The sequence below is a fragment of the Balaenoptera acutorostrata genome, chromosome 21, assembly GCF_949987535.1.
Source record: "Balaenoptera acutorostrata chromosome 21, mBalAcu1.1, whole genome shotgun sequence".
Lineage (NCBI taxonomy): Eukaryota > Metazoa > Chordata > Mammalia > Artiodactyla > Balaenopteridae > Balaenoptera > Balaenoptera acutorostrata.
Genome location: NC_080084.1, coordinates 14,213,617 through 14,241,489, shown reverse-complemented (window position 1 = coordinate 14,241,489; position 27,873 = coordinate 14,213,617). Strand labels below are relative to the sequence as shown.

The window sequence follows — 27,873 nt, the reverse complement described above, 5'->3', positions numbered from 1 at the left end:
AGGATACACTTAGACTCTGTATTTATTCATCGTGGGGTTGTCATATGTTTCCTGCCAAAAATGAGCGAGTGGGATTAAAAAAAAAATGGTAAAGAAACTGTCAGCCTGTCAATGGGAATTCTTCTCCAACAAAATATAGTTGTATTTTTCTCCTCTTGTTTGTTCAGTTCAGATGATACATATGCTTTACCTCAAAACAGATCACCAAGCAGGCATCACTTTAAACTGATTATCACAAGCTGACCAGCAGAACAAAACATGTGTCCCTAAGTAAAACAGAATAAAATGGGCCAATAGACGATAGAACACCTGCTTCCCCCTCCCCTTTCCCCACCACATACACTTACTGCACTGAGTGGGTCTTCAGAGAAAATAAGCCAGTAAGAGAGAAACCCCCATCTCTGTCCCCCTCCCTAGGTATCTACATAGAAACACTCCAGTTATTCCTAACATCACGGACTCAGGAAAGAGGAAACGTGAGAGGCCATCCCCGCTGGAACGGTTGGGAGCTAAGGGTGTGGGTAGGGAGGAGAGCACAATTAAAGTACTGAGGTTTGAGCCCAGATAAAAGCTGCTCTGTCACATCCATCCTGACTGTGAAATCCACCCATCCAAGACATACCACCCTAGATAGACCCTCACTCCTCCTGCAAAGGAGATTGGCAGGGGTCAGTGGTGCTTACCCATGGTCCAGAGGGAGCTGTTGTCACTTCATCTGCCATCATTCACACCTACTGAGAGGAGAACAATGGCCAATACACAGAAGCCTTCCTTGGGACCAACTTTTGAGTTGTATAAGCAGTAAAAGCAGCATTGATCTTCGCTTATCAGCATTTTCATCAGTAGCAGCAAAACCAGTAGCTTAGCCAGCATTGTGTAGAACTGTAAACTTTAACTTCTAAACTACGTCGATTGGTTTAAAAAAATTCAGCCTGTATGTGGCAATTGGGAATAGAATGATTTCCTCTAAAATTTTTCCAAGTATTTTTAAAATAAATACTTGGTTGATGAAAAATATAAAATATGTGTGATAGGATAACTGAATATATTACATAATGTCCTTTGCCAAAAAAAGCTTACATTATTACAATGGTTAGGAGGGAAATTAATCTGAGTAATCTTAATATAATAGTGCTAATAATCATAATGGAATGAATCACCCTATATTGCAATTATGATTCAGTAATATATATTTTTGGAGATCAACTCTTTCATGACGTGTTGGAATGGAATGCAGTGACAGGAGAGCAGTGATTTTGGCTAACACCTTAAATATTCTGAAAAAAGGTAGCACAATAGAAGAATCCATTTTCTCCACTGAATTATTAAATGCCCAAAGAAGTATCATGGGGCAGATAAAGAAGTATATGAGTCTGGAAATGTTAGACTGGCCTCTGATGGACAGAATTGTCAATTTATTAATGAAGCATGGCTTGTGTTGAACAAGAAAAGCTGGGTCAAGCATTTGAAGATACTTTTGAAGTACTGAGGCAACATTCAACTGGTGATCTTCAGTACTCCTCAAATTACAAAAATTACCTGGCTTTCATCAACCACTGTTCTCATGTCAGAGGAAATTCCAGCAGCTATGGTGTGCTGCCCACAGAGGAACCGGTCTACAATTGGAGAACAGTAATATATTTATATAGAACAGTGCTGCGGACCTCTATTTTGAAGGAAATAGTCATCAGTCTCTGCAGAACATCCCTGAAAACCAGCTGGTGCAACCTACTCTTCTCCAGCAAAAGGGAGGAAAAGGCAGGAAGAAGCTCCGACTGTTTGAATAACCTTCATGAATCCCTGTATAATCCCGAGATGGCATCTTGTATTCAATGGATAGATCAAACCAAAGGCATCTTTCGGTTTGTATCAAAAAACAAAGAAAAACTTGCCCAACTTTGGGTGAAAAGAAAAGGCAACCGGAAGACCATGACTTAACCAGAAAATGGCCAGAGCACTGAGGAATTATGGAAGAACTGGAGAAGTCATCAAAATCCGGACAAAGTTAACTTACCAATTCAGTGAGGCCATTCTCCAAAGGCTGTCTCCATCTTATTTCTTGGAAGAAGAGATCTTCTACTCACAGTATGTTCAACCTGATCAAGGATATCTCAGTTTAAATAACTGGAATGCAAATTATAATTATACATACGCCAATTACCATGATCTAAGTCACCCTGATTGCTAAATATACTCTTATATATCAAAATTTTCTGGCATCAGAAATCCCTACAAGTTTTAGGAGTTTTCTCTGAAAGCAAATACTGAAAAACAAAACAAAAAACCCAAACATCATTATTGCTATCTTTTATGAAGTAGCGTATAATCTATACTAACTTGGTGAAAACTTTTGCCAGTGAAAAACTTTAAAATGATCAAGTCCCATTTGAAATAATAGACTAAATGTCCTTCCTTTTACTATTGTCTATGTAATACTTCCTTCTAGATTAATAATGCTAGTGGAGATACTTTGATTTACATATTGATTTAAACATTATTTTCCTGTCATACACTCAGACCAAAAAAAAAAAAAAAATCACTCTAACATGTATCCAGCAGCTTTAGCAACAAAACAAAAAATGATTGCCTGTGATAGTGTTCCTGCTAAATTACATTCATGGCTTTAAAAATTTCAGTGACTAAAACTAGAACTACCATATGACCCAGCAATTCCACTCCTGGGTATACATCCAAAGAAAATGAAAACACTAATTTGAAAAGATATATGCACCCCAATGTTCACAGCTGCATTTTTTTTTTTTTGGGCCACACCGCACAGCTTGTGGGATCTCAGTTCCCCGACCAGGGATTGAACCCAGGCCTCTGCAGTGAATGCGCAGAATCCTAACCACTAGACTATCAGGGAACTCCCATAGCAGCATTATTTATAATAGCCAAGATATGGAAGCAACCTAAGTGTCCACCAACAGATGAACGGTTAAAGAAGATGTAAATATACACAATGGAGTACTACGCAGCCATAAAAAAGTGAAATTTTTGTCATTTGCAACAACATGGATGGACCTAGAGGGTATTATGCTTAGTGAAATAAGTCAGGGAGAGAAAGACAGATACTGTATGTTATCATTTATATGTGGAATCTAAAAACTGAAACAAATGAATATAACAAAATAGAAACAGACTTAAAGATATAGAGAACAAATTAGTTACCAGTGGGGGGAAGGAAGGAGGGAGGGGGCAAGATAGGGGTGGAGGATGAAAAGGTACAGACTACTATGTATAAAATAAATAAGATACAAGGGTGTAATGTACAGCACAGGGAATATAGCCAATATTTTATAATAGCTTTGAATAGAGTATAACCTAGAAAAATACTGAATCACTATGTAGTACACCTAAAACTAATATAATATTGTACATCTGAAACTAATATTGTAAATCAACTATATTTCTATAAAATAAATAAATAAAAAGTAAAAAGTAAAAACTTAAAAAAAAAAAAAAAAAGAAGTATATGAGTCTGGCAGAGGAAGAGTGTGTGTTTCTTCTCCTAGGAGGCATCTTGTGGAAGCCAAGTGTGGAGAGAGAGTGGGATAAGGAAGTGTGGGCTGGAAGAATTCTCAAGGCAAAGCACAGATACCCACAGAATGTGTTATTCAGACCTCGGCTCCCATGGGCCAGCTGGATTCACTCTAAGGGACTAAGAATACGACCAATTCACATATGCAGATGAAGGGTAATATAGATAGCTAATGTTTGCTGAGCACTTGCTGTATGACCAGGAAGTATGCTAAGTGCTTCCCCAGAGATAATTCACATTCACTCTCACAACCACTCATGAGACAAATCATTATTTTTATCCTCATTCTTCAGATGAGGAAACTGAGTCAGTGGTGTTAGGAAACATGCTCAAGGTCATACCAGTGGTAACTGTGGGACTGGGATTTGAACTCAGCCTGACTCCAGAGCCCATGCTCTTAACTATTAAGTGAAATAGGATAGCATCATGTTCAGGATGTCTTTAGATGTGTATATACACCCAATAAAATATTTGGAGGCAACAAGGCCCTATGTCTGGGTTGGTGCTAATGCAAAAATACTTATAGATGCCTCTTTCGGTTGCCAGCTTTTGTTTGTAATTAAATTTCTTATGTCCATATTATTAAAATAGATTAAAACTAGATTAAAACATACCAGACATTTTGTGGATTTTATAGAGCATTTCCATTCACAAACACTAATGCAGTTAGATAGATTCTTCTCTTAGTTCTCTGAGTGGTGATTTCTAAAGTCCTGTAGAAAAGCCTTTAAAAAAAAAAAAAACTCTATGGACTTGAATACCTATATTAGTATATTAATGCCTTGTGTCTTAAGGTTGTTCCTTACTCACCTTGAAAATTGATATATTACATGATGCCCACTTTACAGATAGAGAAAGTTGTGGCTGCAAATGATAAAGCCTAAAATATAGCCAAAGATAATTAAATCCACACTTTGTTTCCTTTTATTGAGCCACATTGATGTCTTTAAGCATCATCAGAGGGGGGAAGTTAGCATTCCAGGTCTTTAGTTTCTTAGCATAAAGTAAGACTGAAGAGAGTAAATGTAAATATACTTCATCTCATGGTCCCCTGGACCAGAATTTCTGGAGTTCTGAGTTCTCCTCTCTTCTACCCCTCATTTCCTCATCAAGCATTGTTTCCTTAGAAAGGGTTAAAACAATTATTATATGTCTAAGAAAATAGCTGATATGACTTAAAATTGGTAAATCATTAGATAAATTATAATTGCAAATTCTGAATAAGAAAATAAAAGACATCAGAAAGTCTTAGGCAGAGACTCACTGAATCAATTAAGGATGGAGAAAAGGTTGTAGTACAAGCTGGCAATATTGCTTCTATATTGCCTCATGTATATAATAAAAGAGTGACTCATGAACCTGAAATTATAAAATTAAGTGTGGGAGATATGTAATATTAGATCATCCTCAAATGAAAAACAGTGTATTATTTATATCAAAAATAGTATGCCACGTAACGCATTTTATGTATAGGCATTTTGTTGGTGTACTAGTACATGCAAACTTGGAAAAAAAGAACACTATTATTTTTATGATTTAGTTGGGGCATGACAACTGCTGTTTAAAAGAAGAAAACAGGGCTTCCCTGGTGGCGCAGTGGTTGAGAATCTGCCTGCCAATGCAGGGGACACGGGCTCGAGCCCTGGTCTGGGAAGATCCCACATGCCGCGGAGCAACTAGGCCCATGAGCCACAATTGCTGAGCCTGCGCGTCTGGAGCCTGTGCTCCTCAACAAGAGAGGCCGCAATAGTGAGAAGCCCGCGCACCGCGATGAAGAGTGGCCCCCACTTGCCGCAACTAGAGAAAGCCCTTGCACAGAAATGAAGACCCAACACAGCCATAAATAAATAAATAAAAATTAAAAAAAAAAAAAAAAAGAAGAAAACAACTCTTAGTGTTTTAATACAGTAAAAACTTACATCTTACTGACTTAGATTCCAGCACAGTTGTTCTTGGTTGGGTTGCTCCTCTTAAGAGGTGACTTGGGGATCTTTTTCTCCTGTGCTGTAACAGAGGATGATGGCTCCTCCATCTTTGACACTTGGCTTCAACGTCACTCTGGCAATATACAGCCAGTATTGTAGGCAGAATGAGAGTGTCCAAAACAGGACATGTGCACATGGACACACACATACATACACACATTCTTAACTGCCTTGGTTTGGAAGTGGCACTTGCCTTCTGCTCTCATCCCATTGGTCAGAATTAGTCACATGACCCCCACCTAGGTTTAAGGAGGCTGGGAAATGTAGTTTGGTTCTGTGCTTAGGGAGAGGGAACATATTTGGTGCTCATTTAATCACTCTCTCTGACAGGACTGGTTCAAAAGTCGTACCAGTAAAGATAAAAATAATTCTGTTCATTGCACTCCACAAGATGAATTGATTAAAGTAAAATATGTATGCATACCCTTGTACCCTTACTTTGCATAGTGAAGCACAGTGCAAAGCATATTCCTTAAGCTACTAATTTCAAGACTTGCCATTATAAACTATAGGCATGTGTCTCTGAATTGATGTGAAAGAAATATCGGATCTCAGAAAATATATCATCTGTCATCATGTTGGCAACCTCATCTATACTTGAAGATTGCTGAAATATTTGGACCAGAAGAGAACTGATCAGTCATCTCCATTTTGTGAGAGAGTGTGTAAGTGTTTCACCTGGGACCCAGTTGAGTTAGTATTTCATAAGCATAGATATAAATTTGGCTAAGGGGCACAGCAACAATGCAGCAAAAGTCATGGGAAAAAAATCATTGTATTTTCAGACTAAAAAAAGTGTGAAAAAAATTTTCTAAGAACAGAAGTACCTCAGGTAAATGACATTTTTTAAAAAGTAACTGAAAGATAAAACAGAACATATAACAGAAATGGTAATAAAAAGTCTCAGTTCCATGGGAAATACTCGCCAATTACTCTTTTCTTCAGCCATACTTGAGTTCTGAGATAAACTCAAGACTCTTGAGTTATGACTAACCATATATGTTTTGTGAATTGGAGAGTGGGTAGCAAATTCAGGGTTCAAAAAAATTGTGGGATTTACCACTCTGCTCTTTTGGATTATACATTTGGAAGAAAGTTGCTGCCTAGAAATATGTGCTGTGTGTAATTACTCCCACCTGCTGGGTAAAATCTTTACTACATGGGCATTGAACTTGACTCCCACCGCAGGGTGAGGAAGAATGCAATACGACCCAACCACATCACAGGGTTTGTGAACAAGATCCTTTGTTCACGGTGGCTCTTGGCCTGAGGGTCACTTCCAACTTCCAAATGTAGCTTAACTTAGACTGGAAACCACAAGGTAATGCTTATCCTCTGAACAGAAAGATTTATTTCTCCCCTAAAAGAAAAGCAAATGGAGGGGGAATGGAATGACCAATGGACCTGCCATATTTATCCAATAGGTGGTTAAGCTCTAAGGGAAGTGAGACAGGAAGGGAAACGGTTCTAAGTTCCCATTTTTCAGCTAATGGGCCCAAATGGCAGGAACTTATCCTTGGTCATTGGACACCCTACATGCACTATCCCTCAGATCTTCTTGGTGTGTGTGAAAGTGCTGAATTCAGAAACAGAGATGAGTTTCCAACTCTTAAAGTTACACTACACTGTTGGGTAAAGGGTAGTGGGAACCCACAAGACTATATTACAGTCTTTGATGATCTGGGCATCAAAACATGGGCAGGCTTTTGTTTCTAAGTGGAAGGGATCTTTTCTGGGGATGTAAAACCTGGGAAAAACATGGGTAAGCATCTATGCTACTGTATTAATAACTCCTTTCACCCTTGGCAGGTGAGGAGAGGCTTAGGAACAAATATGGTTTGGGTTTTCTTTTCTTTTGCTTTGCTCACCACCACTGCTACCCCTCCCCACCAGTAGTTTAGGAAGGAGAGTTCCAGAAATGTAATCCTCTTTTGTCCTCAGGAATGGGTCACAATTGGAAGTGTATAACTACTCCTTCTTAACTAATCTCCTCAGTCCTGGAAGAAGACAGACATAGTTAGCAAAGGTGAAGACACTGGTATGTCAGGAATATAATTCATGTTAGGGTTCTTGGCCTTGAGTTTGGCTCTTCTGTGATTGACAAAGCTGAAGAGCTTCCTTTTATGCTAAGAAGTCTTTGGTTAAATTATAGGCTTGGTTTTCTGTCCTTCAGCAACTAAAGTAAAGAGAAATCAGTGGCAACATAGAACTCACGAACCACTGGCTCCTGTAACTGGCAATGGCAATTGTGTGTGTGTGTGTGTGTTTATTTCTTGTTTTTCTTCTTATTTTTATTTTCTCACTTTACCCCACCTCAACCTTTTAATCACTCTTCATTTTGTATGTTCTGTTGCCTTCATGTCTTGCTTCTCTTGGTTTCCCTATTCTACGTCCCTTTTTCCTTTACTCTTTTAACCTCACTTATAGTCACGCCATCAGCTGTAAACACTATGGAAAATGCTAGTTTCACTGTCTCCATGTGAAAAAAAGAAAAATTCCACCAAGGGAGAGGCTGAAAACATCTATCTTTGAATTTAGAGGGCTTTCTGCCAAGAGAATTATCTTCTGAACCTCCTTGGATCTTGCTGTCCTCATGAAACACACCAGCCAATAAGCTGCCTCCCGACATGAGCTTGAATATCTGGGTTGACTTTGGCTGTGAGCTGTTCCAGCCAATGAAAGCAGACACCCTAAGCCAGTGTTTCCCAGATAGTTAGATTTTATGGGACAGTAAAATCTCCAAAGAAAAAATGAAGAGACTGATATAGATTGCCTTTTATTTAGATTTTAACAAGTAAAACGTTTTTAAAAACTCCATTGTCACCATTATTTCACAAAAAGGGGCATTTTAGGAAAGATAATCTCAACATAAGTTGAACAAATTTAGCCGATGAAAAACCCACTGCCTTGCCTTTATTATCTCAGTTTATCAAAGACTGGGTATGGATATCAACCAGCAATGATACAACTTTAGATCCTTGAGTCCAGTAAAATTGTTCCTTTTCCCATACCAGTGGTTAAGCCTTTGGGCTGATTGCCTCTCAGGGGTCCTTATATCCTGCTGCCTTTATATTGAGGATCTCCATTTCATTCTTCGAGTTACAATGCCCCAAAGAGGCTAGTGGTAAATTCTTAGCCCCGATGTATAAATGGAAGCGTAAGAAATAAAATGAATTTGACCCACACAGAAAAGCTAGGGAGTGGGTCAGCTTTATTTCTACATTTTTTTGGGGGGAAGGGGAGCTCTGTGCAAGGCAGCATGGTAGGAGCCCCAGGCAGGGGTAGGTAGTGGGAGAGAAGGTATGGGAGGAGCGAGGAGCTGAGAAGCACAAAGATGTGGCCCTATTCTTGAGTGATTGCCATCTAAAAAGACATAGATACGTACCCAGTTCATAACACAAGACAGACAGTAGTCAATGCTTAATAGATACATGAGAAAGTACTATTGAAGGGCAGAGAAAGGAGTAATTCCTTTCACGGAATTAGTACTTCAGAGATTACGGAAGTAGTATTATGTGTAATTATGTAATTGCGTGATTACTTGATAATTTCTCCCCTTCACGGCTACAGTATAAGCTCTATGAAGGCAATATCCCTATCAGATGCGACAACCTCTATATCACAGCTCTTAGCATAGTGCCTGGTATCTAGTACATGACCTAAAATATTTCCTGAATGAGTAAATGAGTGCCTACAATGGTAGGGGCTATGAAAGATACCAAGAAATTAAGGTTTCATTCATTGCCTTTAAAGCATCTGCAAACCGATAGGTTTACAACATGACAGATGTGCTCAGTCAGTTCTTTGCTTGTGTAGGAGATCACAGATGGTCATAGTAACTTACTTATTTCATTCTGAAATGGAATTTCATCTCCACTCAGCTTTTCCTTAGGCATGGTCTCCGATGCCATATTTATCACGACATCTACTTGGAAGTGGACTTCATACTGTGTAGAACCATAACAGACAAATGTTATAGCCTCTTGCCAAGTAATGATTTATGCTGGGCAGTTGCTTAAAAGGCTGATTTTAGTCACTTTATTTACTATATTCATGTACTGCTTGGGGAAGGGGGCCAGGTGGGGTGGCAAACTTTTTTTTTTTTAAGCTAGTAATTATTTGCAGAAGTCCATGGGCAAAGTGCTAAGCTCATACCTGGCAACAGAATCCTGGGTTAGACGGTGGCCATGGTGATATTATACATCTCCAGATTGTGGTTTGCCAATTGAAATGCAGACATGTGCAGAAATAGCCTCATTGTCATTCTTTGTTTTTGTAATGTCATCCTTGGCTCCACAGATTTATTTATTTTTCCTTTCTCTACTGTCAACAGTGTTTCAGTAGTGAGTTATATTATCCGGTGACATCAGAGGAAGCAAAGTTACATATGTCAGCTTGGCAGGAATTGTCCATTTACAGCAAATTTGTGATAAGTTTCATTTTTCTACCATTTTCACCTTGAGTGATGAAGTATCCACAGTTTGAAGAGACACCATGGGGCCTCCCTTGATGCTGGCAGTGCTCTAATTGAGCAGCTATTGCTTCAGTACTGGAGGGGAAGGAACCTGTGATCTTCGGGTAATCCTTCCCTATGAATAGTGGGAACGTATTCCCAGAGTTGATTGCCTGTGTCTATAGGTAATGGAGGCTTAACTGCCTTAAAAGTTATAGCCAGTTTCATCCTCATTAAGTTTAATGGTTTGTGTAATGACCGTGTGTGCAACTAATGGAATAACCAAAAGAACAATTCATGAACTGTTTATGGAAGAATACCTTTACCGTTCAAAATGGACATTAGACTATGGCTGGTTTCATTGCAAGGCAAAACTTCCCTTCTTTATTTTCTAGTTAGGTTTATATGCAGCCTACAGGGTATGGTGTGAACTGTATCTCAGGAGAAAGGCTGAAGCTTTCAAGCTAATGAGTTGGGACTTTGAGTGTTTTCTATTATTATTATTGCTATTATTTAAATTATTATTATTGCTATTATTTAAATCAATGTGATATATAATGAGGAGCTCATAAAAATTAATTTAGATGTAAGACAAATTAATGGAAGTTAAAGCCAAAAATCCAACTAGGGAAAGCCAAATACGCACATTAAAATGACAGCCTCTGCCCCATCCCTTGATGACCCATAGAAAGTAGGAAATTTTGGTTAAGATGGCGCCTCATAGTATGTAAACTAGAATGTAAGTGCCGTGAGATTAAGAATTGTTTCTGCTTTATTCACTCCTGCATCCTCAGGGTCTAGGAAGTTGCCTAGCATATAACAGGTACTCAACAAATATTGAACATAAGTGGTTGATGAATATATAACCCATCTTGGGTGAGGTAGCTTTGTTTCATTTCCGAGGGGGGTGAAATTTCTTTCTTTCAGAAAAAGAGTAGAAAAAAATGATCTCTACGAAAGAATTCAGCCCTGATCTATCTTTCTTCACAAAGATCTTTTCCTGAGAGCAAACCACAGGGATTTGTGGTTGTCACCATCAGCGATAGGTTTGGGGTATGATAAAGTGTAGAAAACAGCTAAGTAGAAGAGAATACATGCTTTATAAAATATAATTCAAAATAATAGCTATCAGCAGCAGAACTTTGTAGGAAGCGCATGGTGGGAAAATATAAATCCCACCCTGGTGATGGCATCAGCTACAAATTGAGAAATGAATTGGACAACCAAACGGAATGTGTCTTCAGCAGCCCTTAAGATCAAACGACCAGAGATAACCATGGATCTTTGGAGCCTCCACTTTCTTCTTTCTAAAACAGCTAAAATCAGTAGGGGAATGAAAGGGAAATGGCTTTATTATCTGTGAGTAGTGTGTCCCTCCCTCTGGATATCCATCTCTCCAAACATGCATTTTTATATTTCTTGGGAGTTCTAGCTAAAAATTCCATTTAGAGAAAAATGTGCCCCTACCTTCCAACCTTCCCCATTTTTACATCACTGATTTCTCATCATTCTGGCACATTTAGTAATCTCACATGTAATTCAGCTGCAAGAATAATCATGGCCCAGTGATATGCTGGCATCGTGGAGGGTAAAGAAAAATAGAAACTATGATAATTGTGGAAGAAACAGATCTCAAATGGGAAAATCAATCCCAGTGATCAGTGAATGGTCCAGGCGAATGGTGTGAGTTCAAGAAATTCAATTCAACAAAAATATATTGAGCACTGGGATATGTCACCGAGCAATGCAATGCTCTCTGCTCCCTGGCGCTTATGTTCTAACATCTAGTATGGATGCTCTCAACGACATTGTAAGTCTTATTGAGCTGGAACCATGAAGTTCTGCAAGAGGGTTTCCTTTAGATTAAATTATCACCATCCCTGTAGAAATCTAGAGCTGGAATAAACAGGGAAGTGAGGGTCCTGTTGCCTAAGTCCTGCTGGTTGAATTTAGCTTTCCACCATGCAAGTCAAGAGCCCAACTTTTGTCTGCATCCTGAGGAGCTTTCCACAAAGAGTATGTATTTTGACAATTAACCAAGACTTCATATTTTTGGAAAATGAGATGTTTTAAAACATGAAATCCATGAAGAGAGAATTATAAAATCAAAGGATCCTTTATGAAGGAATAGGAATCAACCAGCTTAGAACTTCACTTCCTTTATATTTTGGCTCAGGTGTGACCTTTTCAGCAAGGCCTTCGTTGACCACCCACCCCGTCCCTCCTCCTGGTACACCCCTATAACCTCCCTTACCTCTCTCTTGGCTTGTACCATCTGACACACTATAACTGTCCTTATTTATTTGCTGATTATCTGTCTCTTCAGTCTGGAATACAAACTCCATGGGGGGCAAGGACTTTTCCATAGTTGTTGCCAGGTGATGGTAGGAGACTCCCATCTAAGGCTGAAAGGCATCTCCTTTTCTGGATCTGTGATCTTTGGCATTTTCCTGTCACCACAAAGCCTAAGATTCCCTGTGGTCAATGCTGGTATCATTGTCATAGATGACTTTAGGCTCTTAAAATGGTTAAATCAGATGTTTGAGTGGATTACTATGTCACCTATCCACCTATAAGGGACCATCTCCGGTGGATACCTGAAACTTGATAGACTCAGTCTTCAAGTCACAAGACCAAGTGATGGGTCACTGTTTTAAGACATCCTGCTTTCTCTGTCTATAGGTGTGTCTGGGTGCTCTTCTCCAGCTACCAAGTCATGGTACAGTTGGTTTTCATAGAACTGACTCTCTAATTCTGCTTCCTATAACCACCCATGAAGGAACTTTGGAAGTTTGTGGTGATGAAACATGTAGGCATTTGAGATTTGTGAGTGTGAACACATAATTTGAGAGTAGGGCCCAAATGACCAAAAGAAAATAAATTCTCATGTTAATAACAGTTGTTAGGAATTCACTAGGGCCAGGAATTCTGGGGTTGAGATACTAGAAGTTGATCGTTTGGTGATGGGCTGCTTGACGTTGATTAGTGAAAATTAAATGTATGTAGTTTGAGAAAGTGGTGGAAATTAGAGAATCATTTGTAGCTGGTGAAGAATGTGGAGGGATGGAACACAGTGGAAACTCAGGAATTGATTTCTCCATACAATTCTAACTAAGTTTTAACTTTCTGGTCCAAAGATGGAAGTAAGAACAAGTTATTTTTCCTCTAAGTAAGAGATTACACAGAAAATACTAACACACAAACTATGCATAATGCAAAAGCAAACTAGAATGATTTCTTTTATCCTTCGTTTATGGGTTGAATTATGTACACTGCTCCCTCCCCCCCCAAAAAAAGATATGTTGACGTCTTTACTCCCAGTATCATGGAATGTGACTTTCTTTGGAAATAGAGTCCTTGCAAGGGAGTTAGTTAAGATGGAAGCATACTGGAGTAGGGTGGGCCCTTATTCCAATATGACTGGTATCCTTATAAAAAGAGAGAAGACAATGTCAATACACAGACACCCAAGAAGAATGCCATGTGAAAAAAAGAGGCAGAGATTGGAGTGGGTCATCTACAAGCCAAGGAATGCCTGGGGCTACCAAAAGCTGGAAGAGGCAGGGAAGGATTGTCCTTAGAGGCCATGAAGGGAGCATGGCCCTACAACATTTTGACTTCAGACTTCAGGCCTCCAGAACTGTTAGACAACAAATTTCTGTTGTTTTAAGCCACCAAGTTTGTGATACTTTCTTATAGCCATCTTAGGAAACTAATATACCTTCCTAGGCCCAGGTGGTGAAGTAAAGGGAAGAGCCCAATTCAAAAAGTGAAGTAAAAGGCTATAGCTTCTCACCACTTGTGGTAAGATGTGTATGCTGTTGGCACAGAAGAGAGTTTGCATTTTCTGGAAGCCTGTAAGGTCCTCTGTCTTGTCTAGTAAGGGGAGGACTCGCTGGAGTATCTCAGCAGGTAAAATGGCAGCAGCCAAGACCAGGTGTCTGTACTATTGCCTTTAGCTGCCTGATGAAGCATCATAAGGCTGACTTTATTTATGATGCCTTTGGGATTAGTCCTGGCTCCAGAGAAGCTGGCAAAGCTGACCCCCCAAATTATTTTAAAATGCATGAATTAAAGCCCATCATGCTCTTATTTTTCCGACGTGACACTGATGCCTAAAAATCAGCCTAGTGCATTTCATCCGGTTGCATCAGCTAGTCTTGTATTTGCTATTTATAAGCTTCAGTTACTTGAGGACTAGAATGATGGCCAAGCAAAGAATGTTTCCTTAAAGATGGAAATGATTTGAGGTATCTAGCCCCCTCCCCAAAGTGATTGTCCTGGAGACACTTACCAATTCACTTGTGGCTTCTAGGTAATTTATGTTTTTATGATACCCACAGATCCTCCTCTGCTTTCTTCTCAGTGATAACCAGAGCAGGCTGGGAATCGTTTACTTGTCTCTGGTGTCCTACATTCCTCACACTTACCCTTTTGTAGTTTCTTCCAGTATCATTTACTTTTGTCTATCAGTGGATTTCCTTTACTTCCTGTATGTCTACCTTGTTGGGAGTTTATGGAGGGGAGGAGAGGATGAGTAGATTTTTGTGTGTGTAAAGGTAATCCCAAATCTTTGTCACTTGCTTTCTGTGTTTTAGGGAGAAGAAAAATGGAACTAAATACCTAATAAAGCAAATTTTAAAAATTCTTTAGTTAAAAAAAGGACTTTGTTTCAAGTGCAGCAGTAGAATGTTCAACCTGTGTCACTCATTTAATCCAGAGCGTCAAAATTTATATTTAGTGATTATGCAGATAGCAAACTTGTGACATTTAATTTGACATTTTAAAAGAAACACAGATGTAGAAATATTGTCTGGAAAGCATTATGACTCTACCAATATTATTTATTTTAAAGAGCAAACCTCATTACTATCTGTTCATCTACCCTTTGACAGATATTTACTGAGTGATACAGTGAGAACAGGGACACGGTCCCTGGCCTCCTGGGCCCTGTCTAGTAGAGACACAGACACACAAACAGGTAGGACAAGAGAGTCTTGCTCAGAATTGCTGGTGGTGGAGGGCTCTCTGGAACTGTAATCTGAAGAGTGAGGGCCATTTGTCAGGATAAAAGGTAGGGGAAAGGGGAGGGGAATGAGGTTATAGGAAAAGAAATGGCATATTAAAAGGCCCAGACTTCCAGGAGCCTGCATGTCAGTCGTACCAAAAGTAATTTGGTAGAATGGTTGCTTGGATTGAGAGGGAAGGAGTAGTGAGGGTTGAAACTAAAGATAGAATTAGAGGTCATGTTGAAGACCTTGTGTTTTAGGTTAGGGAATTCCTGCTTTATTCTGAAGGGCGTGGAGGGCTTAGACACTGAGCAGTGACTAAGAAAAACCCCTGTGGCTTTTGTGTGAGAATAAGGGGGCATGGACCAGATCAGAGTGAGGGAAGCCATTCAGGAGGCTGCTGCAGTACCGCAGGCGAGCACTAGGTGGCGGTGCCACCGGAAGTGGGAGTGGAGATAAATATGTGAGTTATAGGAAGGCTAGGTAGGACTTGATGATTATGAAGTTTGGAAGCAGAGAAGAGGGAGGGGTCAGGGCTGGCTTACACGTGAAACATATGGAACTTCTTTCTATCCTAGAAAAAAAAAATCAGTGTCATAGAGCATGATAGCAATTGTTGGACATAAGTAAACAATCAAGAGCTCAATGTCAGTGCCACGTGGAGGAATTGTATGCCCTTGAAATGTTCATTTCAAGCAGAGGTGTACATTTCGTTTCTGAAGACTCAATCCGTAACTAAGTTATGATTTCAGACCCATAACTCTGGAAGGTGGGGTCATCCATAGCCTGCCACTCAGCGGTGCCAAGGTCTCATGGTCGTAAAGACAGGAGGAGTGCTCACATCCAGCGAGGATGGGGAGCAGTGCAGAGAGGGGTCTTACTGATGCCGAAGTGGAAAGAGAAGGAGCCTTAGCTTTCTGACGACAACTCATCCATTGACTTTATCAGTATATTTCAGTCTGAGGGCATCTGCCCCTCGGGAAACACTACAAGGTACACATCTCTCAGGAGATCTCCATTCATTTTTATCACTGAAAAGGTTTCTTATGTGTCTGTTTATTTGAGGAAAGTGAGAACGTTTCTCAGGCAGTAACTGCCACAACTAATCATTTATCTAGGTAAGAAACTTGGGAACTTTTGCCAGGACTTTCTTCTGGAAATTGATTGCCCCCTGCAGGCCCTCCTCTTTCAGCTTCTGAGCCAGCTGTGTGTATGCCCTGCACCATTCCTCTCACTGGCTGGCTGACCATGGGCAAGTTATTTACCCTTTATGCTTAAAAGACCAAGAACCCAGGAGCATAGGAAGTGCTACGAATGCAATAAAATAGCATAATATTTATTATTAAGTAAGTTGGCAAAATATCTTGAAGCTTTAAGCTCCTTGCTTTTATTTTCTGTACATTTATTGCTGGCCCTCTGTGTCCTAGGGGGGCACTTTTCAACTTTCAGTGATGTTTCTCTATTATCAAGTCCCAGCTGAACAGACTACCTTTCATATTCAGAAAGTGTTTGGTGCCCATTAGCCTTGACCGTCCAGTCTGACCAATGACATTGACAGTGGACCTTGATTTTTCTTCCAGTCAAACACAAATGCTTTGTAGCCCTTGGCTTTCTTCTATTCATGATCCCTCATGTTGTTGTAGTATTTTAGGCCCTACTTTTGGCATTTAATCCCAGCATCTTTGTGGTTCTTTATATTTTTTCAAGGACTACATTTGAAACTTCGAATACCCACGTGCAACTAGGGATGCGTACAACCTCACACAAATCTGCTTCCATTCTAAGGCCAATCATATGCTGTAGTTCTCCTTGCTTTTTATATCTGAGCACACATTTTCATCTTGAGCCTTTTTCACCCTTCTTTTGTTAGTACTGTCTATTAAGTTTTAGTCGGGTAAGTTTGTGTTTTGCCTTGCCAAAGCACTGTCCAATTTCTTCTCAGATCTTTTTGATATATTCCTCCTGCATTTCTTGGACTGGGGGTTTCTGCAGTCCTCTCTGAAGGAATTTTGGCTTCTCTCATACATTTCCCTCCTATGCTTTTGCAGACTTCTGTAAATACATTCTATTTGTGCACAAATTAACCTTCCTATTTTCCGTCTGGTTGAGTATCCTCTGATCCTGGTAGTAAATGTTTTTGGTGTCATGGACCTTTTTGGCATTCTGGTGATGCCCAGAGACCCTGCCTCAAGATGGAGTTATTAAATATCTGTGGAAAATATATCAGATTACAAATAAGCCAATTAAATTGAAAGATAGTTAAATATTTTTAAAATTGTGATATGGTAGTAAACAAGCTTCTTGATTGGTGGATGAAGTAATAAGAAGTAATGTGATGTAGCATCAGGGCTAATAACTATGATTCTTTCAGAAAATCTGCAATTTCTGTTGCTGAGGAAAATCACAGTTAATATTACTATGGTTTGTTGCTTACATTTGAAATCAATGGAAATGCTAATTTTCAGTTAGAGTTCAGGGAGAAGGAATATGTGAACGTTTTCTTCCCATCCAAGTTCATGGATGCCCTGTATTCTATCCACAGGTGCTAGAGGGAGTATCTAGGTCACAGGTTAAGAACTCCAGCTAGTACTCCTTTGTGATTTCAGACTCAGCTCAGGTAACCATCTCCTCTGTAAAATTTTCCCTAAATTCAGTAGACCTGCTTCTCTATCTATTCCTGTACTATCTTGTTCATCCTCTATTATGCAGTATTCATTTATTATGATGATTACTATTATCCTATTTTCCTGTATTTATTTCCTCTTTGTAAATATCTCTCTATATAAGTATCTCTGTAAACAAGTATATAAAATATACTTTTATTTCCTTGGTGTCCAGGACAGGGTCTGATCTAGTGCAGGCACTCAATAAATGTTGTTTAATAAATGATTGTAAAACCTTGGCCAGCTTCTGGTAAGTTTTCCCAGGTCACAAGTAATAGAAGGACCTGAACTTAATTTATTCCCTTCTACAAGGGGCACAGTATACAAGCGTTGAACTTTAATCAGAGGTGTGCTTTCAACAAGGGTCTTCTTGGCCAACTCTGAACCTTTCACTCTGCATTAATATACACCTAATTGCTCATAAAGTCACAGCTATGTACTTATAACCGAGTCTTCAAAGTATTTTAATTCCTTAAGAACATACAAATGGAAAAATTAATTCCCTTGTTAGATAAAAATATATTAAAGATTACCAGCAAACAAATAAATATGTCTATTTATAACCTGACAAAGTAATATTAGTTGTTCACAAGGTATTTATTCTGAGTAATGTGCTGGGAGATTATAAATAACCTTAACTCTCAGTAAAAAATGTGCTTACAGAATAATTTATTCTAATTAGCCTAAATGTATTAAACTTCCCACTAAGGAGCATGAATTAGCTACTATTTAAGTGTGAACTTTTACTTCCATGGTGCCTAATTCTGTTCTATATAAAGTCAGGCATCAAAGATCAGCTAAGGTTAAATATTAAGACGTTTTAGTCGTTATTAGAAGGTGGAGGTGGGCACAGTCTCTGATAATAATAATGACATGAGTACAGAGAATCATAAACAGAAAACTACAAGGAACTGGAGCCAAAGGAGAGTGATCTATAAGCATCTTGTACTTGGCCTTAAGCAGGCTCTCAGGAGTGCTGGTGTAGTTAGTCTAGAAGCTAATTCTCTCTTTCTCTGTCTAACACACACTTTCTACTTGAACTCCTCCCTCCTGTGTTGTCCAGGAGGGAAGGGTAATTTTCAAGGTGACTACAAAATTCTTATAATTATATAGTTTACTCTATATAAAATATTTACCAAAAAGTATTCATTCCGGCCCACAATGAATTCCATGAAAAGATTTCTCCTGTGCTTTAAAAATACTCTTTATGTAGAAGATCACTGAGATAAAAGAATATCAATATTGGTGAAGTAAAAGCCATTCTTGCTTCACTGCTTTAAAAATTTCAGCGTTTTATATTTTTTATTTTTTTTTAAATTTATACTGAGTACATGGGGAGAGAAAAATTACAATGAAACGCTGTGAGGATAAATAAGGTCATATGACCATGAAATGTTTGGAAAAGAATTATAATTGTTTTTTAAATTTATTTATTTTTATTTTTGGCTGCATTGGGTCTTCGTTGCTGCGCACGGGCTTTCTCTAGTTGCGGCGAGCGGGGGCTACTCTTCGTTGCGGTGCGCGGGCTTCTCATTGCGGTGGCTTCTCTTGTTGCAGAGCACGGGCTCTAGGCGCGCGGGCTTCGGTAGTTGTGGCTCACGGGCTCTAGGGCACAGGCTCAGTAGTTGTGGCGCACGGGCTTAGTTGCTCTGTGGCATGTGGGATCTTCCCGGACCAGGGCTTGAACCCGTGTTCCCTGCATTGGCAGGCAGATTATTAACCACTGTGCCACTAGGGAAGTCCAGTTAAGTCCTTTTTCTTTTTAAAAAAAAAAAAAAAACAACATGGTTAGAGTTCCAGTTTTAAGAGAGAGAGAGAAAAAAAAAGAACCCCATGAAGTTCTAAGGAGGCCCTGGAAGATTATGTTTCCACCACCATCTGTGAATAGCGGGTGGAATTCTCACATCCCTTCCTTGTAGAATGTGCATTCTAGCTTCAGGAGAATTCTTTGTTACAGACCCTCATTGAAATTTGTAAATCACACAGGCTGAGATTTTCAACCTAACCTCCAGTTGGATGGGGCTTTCCACACTGCCAAGGACTCGGGTCAAGTCTTTTTCTTCCTCTTTCCATCTCCTGTCTTCTTCTTTTTTGGTTCTAACCAGAGAATGTATTCCAGTTTTTATTTTCTTTTTCTATTCAAGCCCTACAGCTCTGCCCAAGGCAAGATGCTGCAGGGATTAGAAAGATGAAGCAGCAAAGTCAAATCGATAGTGACAGTCAGTGAATGCAGATAAATTTCTACAAGCGAATGTTCAGCATTATCTCTTGGGCCTCCCACCAACATGAACATCACTCAATTTCCTGATTTAAGATTCTCACAAAACAAAAATCAAATCACTAACAAAGTGCCAGCCACTCAAAGCCTTCAGGTTAATGAGTTTGATCTTCATTAATCTCAATTTAGAGGTCTTGAGTTGACTCACCTTTGGGATAGATGCTTCCACCCAAAAAGGAGTTTATTTCCCATCAATTAAGCAGAAATAGGAAAATATTCCTCCAGCTCTTGTTAGCCCCTTCAGATATCTTATCCAGCTCTTTAACAGTTGGATGGTATGTTGTGGGAAGATGGACTGGGAATTGAGGCTGCTGATGCAAGAAACAACCTAACTCAGCCCATCTCTCCTCTCTGGCCATTCACAGTGATTTCCTTTAAACCTTTGTGTTCATTCAAGTCATGATCTTCTTAGACAAATAGGATGTGGAGTTTAGAAGGTGGTGGGATCTTGAAAAAATATTTAGTAACTCTTTAATTGTGTATTGTATGAATGTGTGTATATGTACATATTTTGTATTGAATCTATTTTTCACTTTGTTTCAGTGATTTTCAGGAGTGGTACAGAAATAGCAACACTTCACATGACGTGCTATAAAAGTTTTTTTTGACCTTTTCTTATAACTCACTGAAACTAGTCAAATTTTTCTATTTTCCTGAAAGTACATTAAGACACAGTCTTAGAACCTGATACTATGATGTTTTATTTTTGCTGAGGCCAAACAAAATCTAGGCCCAACCTCAAAAACGTTTTCACTTGTCATGAATTTCCTATGAACTGGCACTGAGTTTTATTTAGTCTGTAACATTTCAGGGATTTTGATAAACATGATTTCTAACATGATAACATTTAAACTGGGATAACTACTATTTTCTCAATATATGTTAAATTTTATGGAAAAAGTCAGAAGAGCATCGGGTGACTGAACAAATTTCTAGGAGAGGTAAAGACATTTTCCTCAAAAGAAATGTCCTTGGTTTTTGCATTAATGGTTAGAGCTATTACATTATACAGTACAATCTACACACTTCTCATTTTTATTCCTAGTTGGAATAAAACTTAAAGACTTGAGAGTCCTTCCTAAAGAATGTGCATGTATTTAATTTTCAAAATGATAGACTTAGTTGTACATTAAGGTAAAATACCAAGGAGGTGGGCTTCCAAGGATACTTTCTTGGGAAGTCTTCTTTTAAAAAACTTTTTATTAAAATATAGTTGATATACAATGTTGTATTAGTTTCAGGTGTACAGCAAAGTGATTCAGTTATATATATATAACTCTATTCTTTCTCAGCTTCTTTTACATTTTAGGTTATTATAAGATATTGAATATACTTCTTTGTGCTGTACAGTAGGACCTTGTTTGTTTTCTATTTTATATAGACTAGTGTATATATGTTAATCCCAAACTCCTAATTTATCCCACCCCTTTCCCCTTTGGTAACCATAAATTTGTCTTCTCTATCTGTGAGTCTATTTCTGTTTTTTAAATAAGTTCATTTGTATCATTTTTTTAGATTCCACATACATGATATTTGTCTTTCTCTGTCTGACTTACTTCAGTTATTATGATAATCTCTAGGTCTATCCATGTTGCTGCAAATGGCATTATTTCATTCTGTTTTATGACTGAATAATATTCCATTATATATATTGTGTAGATATATGTATACTACATCTATTATGTATATGTATATAATGTATATATATACACACACACACACACACACACACACACACATACACACACATACATACCACATCTTCTTTATCCATCCATCTCTTGATGGACATTTAGGTTGCTTCCACGTCTTGGCTATTGTAAATAGTGCTGCTGTGAACACTGGGGTGCATGTATCTTTTCAAGTTAGAGTTTTTGCCGGATGTATGCCCAGGAGTGGGGTTGCTCTTGGGAAGTCTTTAGAAGCTGATTTTAGTTGACTTGATGGCCTCAAAGGAAGCAGCGAGCAGTGGAATTCCCAGCGGGACCCTTCCGTGTTAAGATCTTCTATTCTAGTAGATGGCATTCCAGAGACTTTTTGTGTGTAAATAAATAATTGAAATTCCGCAGAATATCTTTCACTTTTCCTAAGCCTGTTTACTCTGGCTGGGGAAAAGGTAAACAGGGAAAAGGTTTTCCTGGGGAAAAGGATGGTCTCTTTCCATCCTTCTAAACTCTTATTTTACATTCCCATGAGTGTACATGCATGAGTGTGCACACACACAGAGACACACACACTCAGCGTTTGAGGGACTAGGCTGTGAAATAATAACACAGCAAAGATAGCAACAAAGGCATTTATTTCTGTAAACAGGTAATAGGATGTACTGATATTACTCTGTTACCTCTGATTTCCTTCTCCCTTTGGTGAGAGGTTGGGGCAACAAATCATATCAGAGCCATCTTCTATTCAATATGATTTAATAAGTCCTTTTTTATGCCACTGTTCCAAATTAGATTCCAGTGGCTTTTAGGGGTCAAACCTGGATATAAGGTCAGAATAGTGTGATTGTTCACAGGCGGTCATTCAGAGTTACAGCATTGCAAAGTAAAGAAAGAGTTAATCTTATGCTTATATTACACATGGAGAAAACTGAAGCCTCCATTGTCGAAATGCTCTGTCCACTGTCACAGATGAGCGAGGGTAAAGCTGTCAGTGTAATTCAGGTTGACTTGGGTCCAGTGGAATGCTCATTTGACCTCTGTTCATCTTTCCCCGTGACTCTCACTTTTTTACCCATTACCTTCTTGGCCTGCTCTCACCAATGGAAACTCATGGGAACATTTAATGATTTAATGACCAAGGCTGTTAGGATTGTCCAGCTATAGTTTCTCCAGTGGTAACATAAAAATGCCTTCATAGATATATGAGGAAGGTTGGTGAGCTTGATTGCAAGCCGCTTTGAATTTCTTGTAGGAGGGACTCTATAGTCATAGGCAAATTCTGCTTTAGATAGTGATCTCAGAATGCTCCCATTTCTGCAGTTATTGTTCTGATGTCAGTTCCTACAGAAATTACTCCATGAGAACCCAAAGAATGCCCCTCACGATGTGGAGAACTAGCCTGGCTTTAACCAAAAGCTATAAGGGAAAGCCTCTGGCTACCACACTTAGTTCTGGTACCATCAGGTATGTAAATTTACCTGAAAATATTTGATTTTTCTATTCTAAGATGAAAAATGAGATGGTTCGAGGTGGACAGCAGAGTCACAAATTTTAACACATATTACAATGCAGCTTCTTTTCAGCTGCCGGTGTTGCTACAGAGATACAGACCCTCACCACTCAGAGTGTGGTCCTTCCTGGGAGCTTGTTAGAAATGCAGGGTCTTAGGCCCCGCCTAAGATCTACCGAATCAGAATCTGAATTTTAACAAGATCTCCTGGAGATTCTATCTGTACAGAAAAGCTTGATAAGCACTGCTGGAAACAATCTGAATTTGGTGCGATCATCTCAGTCTTGGTAGCTGGCTTTGCATAGACCTTACTACAGACCCGACCCCACTCTGTCCTATTTAGGATACGTCTGGTGAAGTCCACTGTCAGAGCCTTAGCTATTCCTGTGCCTGGCCTATATCACATTCAGGTCCAAGGCTGGTGCTCTTTCCTCTATGCTTTGCTGCCTTGAATGATTGTTCAAATGGTCACACGGTTTTGCTTGCTTACCAGGACGTCCATGGCTGTAATTTTCAATAAAACATAGAGTGTGATCATTCAGATGGCAATGGGATTGGAGCAGATTATTAAGTTAATTAGTTGCATTGTGAAAACCATCATGTTTTTAACATTCTTGTTTAGTTTTCATGAATACCTACCAGGGGCTACAGATGGGTGTATTAGTGAACTGGAGTTTGCCTTCCTGCTGGTGTCATTTGCAGTTTTCATGACACTGTGCTTTGGGGTCAGACTGCATGATGTGTTAAATATTGCCAGGGACCCCAGGAATGGGAGAGTCCTTTTCTTATGACATTTTACCTTGAATTATATATCTCAATTTTAAAAAAGAGCAAACAGTTTTAACTTTGTTAGCCTCTGCTTTCCTTTATTTAGTTATTTTTAATTTATTCATTCATTTAAAAATGTTTTATTTTATATTGGAGTAGAGTTGATTAACAATGCTGTGTTAGTTTCAGGTGTCCAGCAAAGTGATTCGGTTGTATCAATACATATACATGTATCTATTCTTGTTCAAATTCTTTTCCCTTGTAGGTTTTTACAGAGTGTCGAGCAGAGTTCCCTGTGCTATACAGTAGGTCCTTGTTGGTTATCTATTGCGACCTCCACCTTGAGGACAGATGACAAACGGTCATCCTTGGAGTCAGGACATCACCCTAGGCTGCTGATGGAGAAGTCTCACTTGCGGTTTGCTTTCTGCACAGTGAGACATAATCTGGGGTTCATGGGGCTTCATCCAGTTTCAAAAGTCTGTGTGCTGCTCTTAGGCTAGAGGCACTGCAGAAGAATAAGTGAGTTACTCTCAGGAAAGAAAGGGATAGTTTTGCTGGGGAACAGGAACGTAGCAAAGTAGGGAGGGGTAGTTCAGAAGCAGTCCAGCCAAGACAATCGGCGTAGTTGTCACCGACGTGGCTTGGAATTGCCCGCCTGTGTTGATAGTAGAAAGCAGACTGGCTTTTAGGCAGGTTTATTCTTGTTTTAAAGTCTCTGAGGACAGTGTGCCTGCCCTGGGGGCAGCATCCTCCCCCGACCACCTCCTCCCTTGAGACGCACTTCAGGGAAGTGTGTTCTTAAGTTTTAGGAGGTCACAGGCCAAGCACACATGTAATCCGTCTCTGAAGGTCAGCACTCTCAGGCAAGATCAAGAAATGACTGGGGCATCGAAGCTACAAGCGAATGTCTTGTTCTGATGCCTTTACGTTAGGATGATGAGTTTTGACACTTAGTTTGGCTGGTGTAGTGGGCACAATCATCACCCCACATGCCCCTGCCAAATAGGTCCACATCCCAATCCCCAGACCTGTACAGGCTACATGGCAAAGGAGAAGGAAGGCTGTAGATGGAACTAAAGTTGCCAGTTAGCAGAAAGGAAGATTGCCCTGATTTATCTGTGTGGGTCCAGTGTAATCAGTGGAGTCCTTAAAACATGGACGAGGGAGGAAGAAGAGATTCAGAGTGAGATGTGACTAAGGTAGAATGTGTAGAGAGATGCGGCTGACATTGGAGGGGGAGGAAGGGGGCCATGGGCAGAGACGTGGGAGGCCATGGAGAATTGTCTCCCAACACTGGGTTTCTTAGATGGCAATACATTCTTTTTTTTTTTTAAACTTTTTATTTTATATTGGAGTATAGTTGTTTAACAACGTTTTCTTTTGGTTTTATTTTTTATGTTAGTATGAATGCTGCAGTGTGAAACATTATCGTAGTCACATGTCTTGTTAAGCCTTTTTCCCGTAGAGAAGAATTGACTAGGCTTCCCTAGCAGAATACAGGTGTCAGTTATGTGATCAACCTGTTTGGATCAACCAGGATAAAAGGTGAATCAATATTGTTTTGTATAAATATGACAAATATTTAGCTGGGCAGGTGGTGGGGATGCCAGAAGGGAGATGGTACCACCCGTAACAGAGCCTTACCCATTCCTCTGCCCTCTGCTGCCCGTTTTAATGTTGTTGATTAGCAGCCAGGAAAGAGAGGCAAGGAAGGTCCAGAGGAGCTCAGACTTGGAGGCAGGAGGGCGTCAAGGAAGCTCCCAGAGGCTGAAGTTGTCAAACCTAATCAGACCTATCACCAGAACACAACACAATCAGGTCTTCAGCCATCAGGGCCATTGATACCCACACTGGCCTTCTTGCTGTTTCTGGAACACACCAGACCTGATCCCACTTCATGCCCTTTGCCTTGGTTCTCATCTTCCCCAGGGAGCCCAGGGCTCACCTGCTCACTTCCTTCAAGCCTTCCTCAAATGCTACTTTGGCAGGGACCGCTCCCCCGAATTGCGGTCACTTACACACAGACACACACACACACACACCCACCCCAAAACATTCAATCCCTTGACCCTGCTCTATTTTTTCCATCTTCACATATACTGTACAATTTATTTCACAAGACTGTAAGCTTAATGGGCAAGACTTTTTCTTTGTTTTGTTCCCTGATGTTTTCTCAGGCACTTAGATCAGTGCCTGGACCATAAATCAACTAAAATTTTGAGTAAATATTTTCTGAATAATGAATGAATGTCAACACTGGGGGTTTTCGTTGTTATTTGCCGTATTCCTACAAAGATAGGCCCACTCATCTGATGTACCGTTTTCGAAACAGCACAGCCTAGTCTAGATCCTCTGTTTGTCGGTGTGAAATAGTAATAAATGAATGAAGCCGAGCAGCAGCGACCCTGATGATGATGATAATGAATCACATTGATAAAGTGCTTTTCTCCTTTTACCTTTTTTTTTTTGGTGGAATTTCCCTCAGTGTCAGGGTGATGGATAATCCCCATTCTTTCTAGGAAAATGGCTATTCCATCTTAATGCAGGCTCTTAGAAATGAAAAATAATGCCTTCTGCAATCAACTTTTAATTATCTACACTAATGGAGTGCTGATGCTAAAGAAATAATCCCCAAATCATTTACATTTGACTTCAGGATGCAACCAGGGGCTTGTACTCAGGAAAACAACATTAGAATATCAGATGCAGTGTGCAACAGTGGGACCAACCCTAGTCTGGGAGTTGAGAGATCAGGTTTGGTAGAGACTCAGTGTTTTGGGTTGAGCTGTGTTCCCCAAAAAAGGCATGTTGGAGTCCTCACCCCCCAGAGCTGAGAATGGAACCTTATTTGGAGATAACATCTTTTCAAAGATAATCAAGTTAAAGTGAATTGGTTTGGGTGGGCCCTCATCCATTATGACTGGCATCTTTATGAAAAGGGGGAAGTTGGATGCAGAGACAGACATGTACATGGGAGAATGCCATGTGAAGATTGCAGTTATTTTGCCACAAGCCAAGGAACCACCAGGAGCTAGGAGAGAGGCCTGGATCATATCCGTTGCTAGCACCTTCAGAGGAAGCACGGCACTCCGGACACCTTCGTCTCAGACTTCTAGCCTCCAGGACAGTGAGATAAGAAGTTGCTTTCACTGAAGCCACCAGTTTGTGGTATTTTGTTATGGCAGCCCTAGGAAACTAATGCACTCAGTGGCTCAACTCTTACGTACTCATTGAACGTGCAGTTTCTTCTCATCTCCAAGCCTCTATTTCCTCATTTCTAGATAGAAACCTAAGCCCCTTGCTGCTTTAAGGCTCTATAATGAAAGCTTCCTACGTAAAGTCCACATCAGCCCTGCTTTTCCCTTTTTAGCAGTAACTTCCTCCCCATCGTGTTGTCCTCTAAACTAGAGAGTGACCCTAGAAGAGAGTTCCACACATAAATCTGCACAGCAGAGAAAATGCAGGCAGAAGCGACTCTCTTCAAATTGGAGAGTTTACATTTTACCTCTCTCTGGGGAACTCAGAGTTTTAAGAGTGTTACATAAAAATAGCAAGGGTGACATACCATGTTGTAATAATCCAGCTCTCATCTTATTTCTGTCGGCAGAATCTATTCATGTACCCACCTAACCCCATCCTTCTTCCATGTGCCATTAGGTCAAGTAGACCTAGGTGTTCCCCAGCCCCTGGAATAATAAAGTCAGCCTGATCCACAGCTAGGATGAGAGTAAGGATCTGATTTCATCCCCAGAATGGTGCATTCACAGCCACCACCACCCCCCCAGAATTTCTTCTCCATCGCCTCGTCTAATATTTGGAGTAAAGGCACATAGTACATGCAGCTTTTACTCCAAAACATGTAAAAAGTAAGAGTCATGGAAAACGTTCTTCCAAAGCACATTTTTATTTGGGAAACATTTTAAAAACAGTCACTTCCTGCGATGTGCCCTGCCTTAGACACTTCTCTGAAAAAAACAAAACAAACTAGACGATTTCCTA

At 39.7% G+C, this 27,873-nt stretch overlaps 1 protein-coding gene and 1 pseudogene across 1 annotated transcript in view; both read left to right on the top strand.

Annotated features, from left to right (window-relative positions):
* Nucleotides 1–27,873, top strand: part of NRG1 (neuregulin 1) — a 1,026,134-nt gene that overhangs the window by 474,032 nt on the left and 524,229 nt on the right. The gene's annotated exons all lie outside the window — the stretch shown is intronic.
* LOC103011196 (transcription factor Spi-C-like) lies at nucleotides 1,429–2,188 on the top strand (annotated as a pseudogene).